The following is a 6000-nucleotide window of genomic DNA, read 5'->3' on the forward strand; positions in this document are numbered from 1 at the left end:
GATCCTGCAAGTCCCCTGGGTGTCCCCAGCTTCCGGGTCAGCAGAGCAGAGCAGACGGCAGCACCAGCTTAGGTCAAGTTCTGATTTCCTCTGCATTTCATCTTGTTGCTGGATCTCAGTTGGGGATTTCAGCTCTTCCTGCTGACTGGGATTCCTGGCTGGACTTGCAGTGGAAAAGAAATGCCCCTGAACCATGCAAATTTAGAAAGCTGTTAACATTTAAGGCATTAAAAAAAAAAAGTAGAAAAAAAACTATCAGTGAAGTATCTGTTTTCTGTTTTGTGAAAGCAATCATATCTGTGGTGAAAATGTAATATATTTACAAACTTGAATCACTCCTGCTAAGACCCTGTGACTTAACATCATAGAGATCACTAAGGAATTAGATAGAAGTGTTAGCTGGAAAATGAAAATGTCCCTAACAACCTCTCTTGGGGATTTTGTGGGGGAAAAGGTATTCAAGGGAGTTGGAGGTAAAATTTCAAGTTTCAAAAATTGAACTGGAAACTGCATTATCATGATTTAGACATTTGCTAAAAATTTAAGACAGAGATAAAGCTGAATTAATTTGACCATGGTAGGTTGCTTGCTCGCTCTGAATAGTCTGCTGTTACCATGTTGGTCTCTGACAGTTTCTTTGCTACATAAGGAAATAGACACTGGTGGATCTTGTCCATTTGAAATACAAGCTGGTCGCCATCAGGGAAAATCCAGCCACCAGACACCATTTGTTGGGTCATGTGATAGTGTGAGACTGTGGAACTAAAGTAAGAGCTAAGTAGTACTAAGGTGTGCTGAGTGATGGATGAATCAAGAGAATAGTGTGTTAAGCAGTAGATAAATAGTACTAGAATGATAGTAATAAGAAATAGTATTAGGGAGTAGTATGAAGAAATAGTTCAATAACAAATGAATGTTTAGCAATAAAGAAAATAAAGCTGGGCCCGGCGGCGTGGCCTAGCGGCTAAAGTCCTCGCCTTGAAAGCCCCGGGATCCCATATGGGCGCCGGTTCTAATCCCGGCAGCTCCAGCTTCCCATCCAGCTCCCTGCTTGTGGCCTGGGAAAGCAGTTGAGGACGGCCCAAACCTTTGGGACCCTGCACCCGTGTGGGAAACCCGGAAGAGGTTCCTGGTTCCCGGCATCGGATTGGCGCGCACCGGCCCGTTGCGGCTCACTTAAGGAGTGAAACATCGGATGGAAGATCTTCCTATCTGTCTCTCCTCCTCTGTATATATCCGGCTTTCCAATAATAATAAAATCTTAAAAAAAAAAAAAAAAGAAAAAGAAAATAAAGCTAAGTTTGGCTTCTGTAATGAGAGTTTTGCTTGCTATTAGGGGAACCAAAGTAAAGCCATAACAGGCCCTGGGCCTAAGTTTCAGTCCCTAGAATTGAGGCACTCACTTCCCCGAAGTGGGCCACCACACACCCTAGACAGAGCCGACCAATCAGAGGAGACTTGAAAGGTCCCTAATCTTCAGATGGTCATGGCAATAGAGGCTGACTACCAGGGTGGTCGCGGATAAGAGAGACCGACCACCAGAGTGGTTATGAGCGATAGAAACTGACCAATCACAAATGTACCTGTGTTTATTCATGGAATTGATGGCCCATTCCTGGAATTATAGCCCAAATCCTATATGAACTATGTGAAATGTATGTACGGGGTCCTTGTCAAGACTTGGACCCTAGCGAGCTAGTAATGAAGTTCCTTTGCTTTTGCATTATCTCGTGTGGAATTCCTCTATTCAAGGCGGTGGGATAAATTCCAGACCCAACAATAGATTTTATATGCCCACATTTTAAATCAGGAGACCTATCTGCTTTGGTCAGGGCCTGAAAGTTTCCTTAAAAGAAACCAACAGAATTCCTTCCAACATCCAGCAGAGTAGGTCTGAGGAATTTGCCCTGGGGCCAACTCCGGGGTCCAAGAGAGATGTAGATAAGTGTGGACTGAAGATAGGAGCAAGAGTCCTTTGTTCCTATCTACTTATTTGGAAGCAAGACAGAAACTGAGATCTCTATCCTCTGATTCACTCCCTACAGTTTGCATTCACTGACACCCAGAAACCTGGAGCTCAATCCAGGTCTCCCATGTAGGTGGCAGAGACCAGAGTACTTGAGCCTCTTGCCTTGGTCAGGTGCCCGAGTACCTATTGCCTCCGGGGTGCACATCAGCAGGAAACTGGAATTGGAAATGCAGTTAAAACTCAAACCAGTGAACTCCTATATGGGAAGTAGCCATCCCAACTGGTGTCTTAGCCACCATGCCAAACACTCGCTCCTGGTCACCTTTTTTAGTGTATTCAATCACCATAGCAAAATACGACACTAATGTGTCCAGATATTTAGATATTTAAGAGAATCTAAATGTTGATGTTTTCATATGACATCTTCTGATTTTTGAACATGCATATAGAAAAAAATACAAATTGATCAGATGGGTCATAAAGACCATAACTCTGAGCTGCATTTCAGCTGCTGGCACTCCATGGACAGACCACAGATCCTATGATTTTCATTGTTGATGGAGTTGTGAGTCCAGTGATACAGTTGGAGTGGGTCTCCAAAGAAACCTCACCAGAGGTGAGCCCAACCTGACTCCTATGTATGGTAGACAGTGTGGGGTCTGGTCAAGTCCATCACCCATATCAGCCTACACACACACTGGTGGTTGCAGTCACCTGGTCAGTTCTGTCCCCAGCCGCCCCCCATCTCATATGCAAACCAATGGATGCTGTGCCCCAGCCTAATCCTGCCCACCACACACTCAGCCTCATGTACATCAGCAGGAACTACAGCCTAGTTGGAGTGACCCTTAGTAACCCTGCAAGGTCTGCCCTCAATCCTGGTTTCTGTGATTATGTGCAGCAGACTTGTCCAGTTTGTCCCACACCCCTTTCAGCTCTTATACATATCACTGGGCATTGGAGTCTAGCTCAGCTCCATTGACCCCACTATCCAGCCCACACTCATGCCGGCAAGTGCCACTGCCTGTCTAGCCAGGCCCACCCCCAGCCCTGGTTCTCATGTTCATCAATGGGCACTGTAGCCCACCAGAGTACCTGCAGCTTTCCTACTGGGCCCATTCCTAGCCCAAGCTCTTGTATTTCCCAGGTAGTTCTATAATCTAGTCTGACAGGATTTGCCCCCAATCCCAGCACTTGCCAGCTGATGCTGCAGCAAAGCCTTATCAGCCTACACTTACTCTCACTCATGCATGTACCAGTGGATATGGTTGCTTAACCCAGCCTGGCTTTCTCCCTAACCCACATGCAGGCCAACGGGTATTGCAGCCCTGCCCAGCCTAGTCTGCTTCTAGTCCCAACTCTCATGCTTACCAGTAGGAGGTGTGGCCCAGCAAGGGAGTCCCCACAGCTCCCTTTCTGGGCTTGCCCCCAACCCAGGTCTCATGTGTGCTGGTGGGAGCTGTGGCCCAGACTGGCATGGCTTGCCTCACCTTGGCATCTACTGGCAGGTGTTGCAACCTGGCTCATCCTGGCCTACCCACAGTTCCAGCTCATGCTGGCAGGTCCTAGCCACTACTGTTAAAAAGTAAATTGATGGATGGACATTCTTTTTTAAATTTATTATTATTTTTTATTATAAAGTCAGATATATATATAGAGAGAGAGAGAGGAGGAGGAGGAGAGACGGAGAGAAATATCATCTGTCCAAAGATTCACTCCCCAAGTGACCACAACAGCCGGTGCTGTGCCAATCTGAAACCAGCAGCCAGGAGCTCTTCCGGGTCTCCCACGCGGGTGCAGGGTCCCAAGGCTTTGGGCCATCCTTGACTGCTTTCCCAGGCCACAAGCAGGGAGCTAGATGGAAAGCGGGGCTCCAGGATTAGAACAGGTGCCCATATGGGATCCCAGTGTGTTCAAGGCGAGGACTTTAGCTGCTAGGCCACCGCGTCAGGCCTGGATGGACATTCTTATTCTTTTTCTTTGTCTCTGTCTTCCTATCTCTTGGTATTGCAAAAAATATATATTTAAAGTTTATTCATTTTATTTGAAAGAATTACAGAATGTGAAGGACACACACATACCCAGATCTTCCATCTTCTGGTTCACTTACCAAATGGCCCCAATGGCTGGAGCTGAGCTGATCCAAAGCCAGAAGCCAGGCGCTTCTTCCAGGTCTCCCACATGAGTACAGGGGCCCAGGGACTTGGGTCATCCTCTGCTGACTTTCCAGGCCATCAGCTGGGAACTGGATCAGCAGGGTTATGAATTGGCACATCTGGGATGTTGGTGTTGCAGGCAGTGGCTTACCCTGGTATGTCATGGTTCCGGCCCCTGAAAATTTTTAACATAGATGCTTATACTGGCACAAAATAATTTGGATACTTACTTGTTCAAAGGGTATGGTTCACTGTCTAGTGCTCACAGGGACTAGGGCCGAACCAGGAGCAGATCCAGGATCTGAAAATGCAATCTAGGCCTCCTACATGGGTGGCAGGACACTCACTCGAGTAAGCTTTACTTCATATGGCATTTCACAGGAACAGTTGGAAGCACACTAGTATGTATGCAAACTGACATGGACACACACACCCACCCCTTACACGTGAGCAAGTTGTAACCCAGCTGCTTGGATCCCCAAATCAACAGGAATATCCGAAGAGAATGTTGAGGTATGGGACAATGTATAAATACAGGTGGCAGGACACAAACATCTCCAATTCTGTTTACATGTTCAGGTTGTGTTTAGAAGTCATGGAAGAGTTGTTCAAAATCCATCCTGAGGTACCTGTGTGAAGAGGAAATGAGCCATGGCAATGAAGCAGGGCTCTGCTCTGTGCCAGGCAGTGGTTGCAGTTGAGTGTGCATGCCTGGAGCAAGGGCCAAGGCTCTGCCAGCAGCCAGCAGGAAGGTGGGCGCTGCCCCCTCCAATCATCCCCCTTCATAGCCAATGTCTCCCCTGGCACCGGGAGATGTCAGGTCTTTTTATTAGCTTTGTTTTCTGTGGGCAGCTGGGAGCCAAGCACACAATCCTTTCAGGCCATGCACTGTATGTTTTTTTTTTTTTTAACTTTTAAAACATAGGTTTTAAAATGTTATTTTTTCCTGGCATCAAAGCAATGAATATTCTTTGCAGATATTTTAGCGCAGAAAAACAAGGGTAAGATTGAAATGCCTTCTTGGTGTCAGGCTCAGATAAGAGTTGGGCCATTTCCTTCTTGCCCTTTCATGGTGGCTTGTAAGGTGGCTTCGTTCACTTATGAGTGGGCCAAGATTTTCCTTTTTGAAAAAAATAACTAACTCCAGGATGGAAAATGTGTCCTGGCAGAGGCACCCAGGGGCCTGGGTTCTAATCCCCGCTCCATCATGGCATACCTTGTGGTCTTGGCAGCTGCCATCCTTCTTTCTTTACCAGTTGACAGCATCATTGGGCCAATCCCCAGGAGCTGCTCCATCCAACATGGGATGTGACAGGCCTGTGATGTTCTGACTCCCAGGACAAAGTGCTTCGGGACAGGGACCTTCCTGAGCAGTGAGAACTCCCACTGCCAAGTCAGAGTGTTGTGGAGCTGGGACTGCAGGACTGTTAAAAAAAAAAAAAAAAAGGTGGCTTCTTAGGTGGGGACCACTCCCCTCGCCTTTGGCCAAGTTCTGCAGAGTTTAAATGGTGAATGTAGTAAATAAAGATGTAGCTCAAGGCAGGGCAGGTGTCAGAGATCTCCAACAATACATATTGTAAACATCCAGTGAGCTATGTGACGCCAACAACCAGGTTCAGCTCAGTTAAGAGCTAAACTTAATGACAAGTTTGGGGCCAGTATTGTGGTGCAGTGCATTAAGCTGCCACCCGTTTTGCCAACATCCCAAATGGGTGCCAGTTTGAGTCCTGGCTACTCCACCCATTCTCCTATTCCGTTGTGTGTTCTCTTTGCCTTTAGTTTAGCCATGAGCTTGTCTTCTGTTTTTCTGTGTGTGTGTGTGTGTGTGTGTGTGTGCACGCGCGCGCACCATTTTTTGGGAACCTTGACTCCCTG

This window comes from Ochotona princeps, chromosome 6, assembly GCF_030435755.1.
Source record: "Ochotona princeps isolate mOchPri1 chromosome 6, mOchPri1.hap1, whole genome shotgun sequence".
Lineage (NCBI taxonomy): Eukaryota > Metazoa > Chordata > Mammalia > Lagomorpha > Ochotonidae > Ochotona > Ochotona princeps.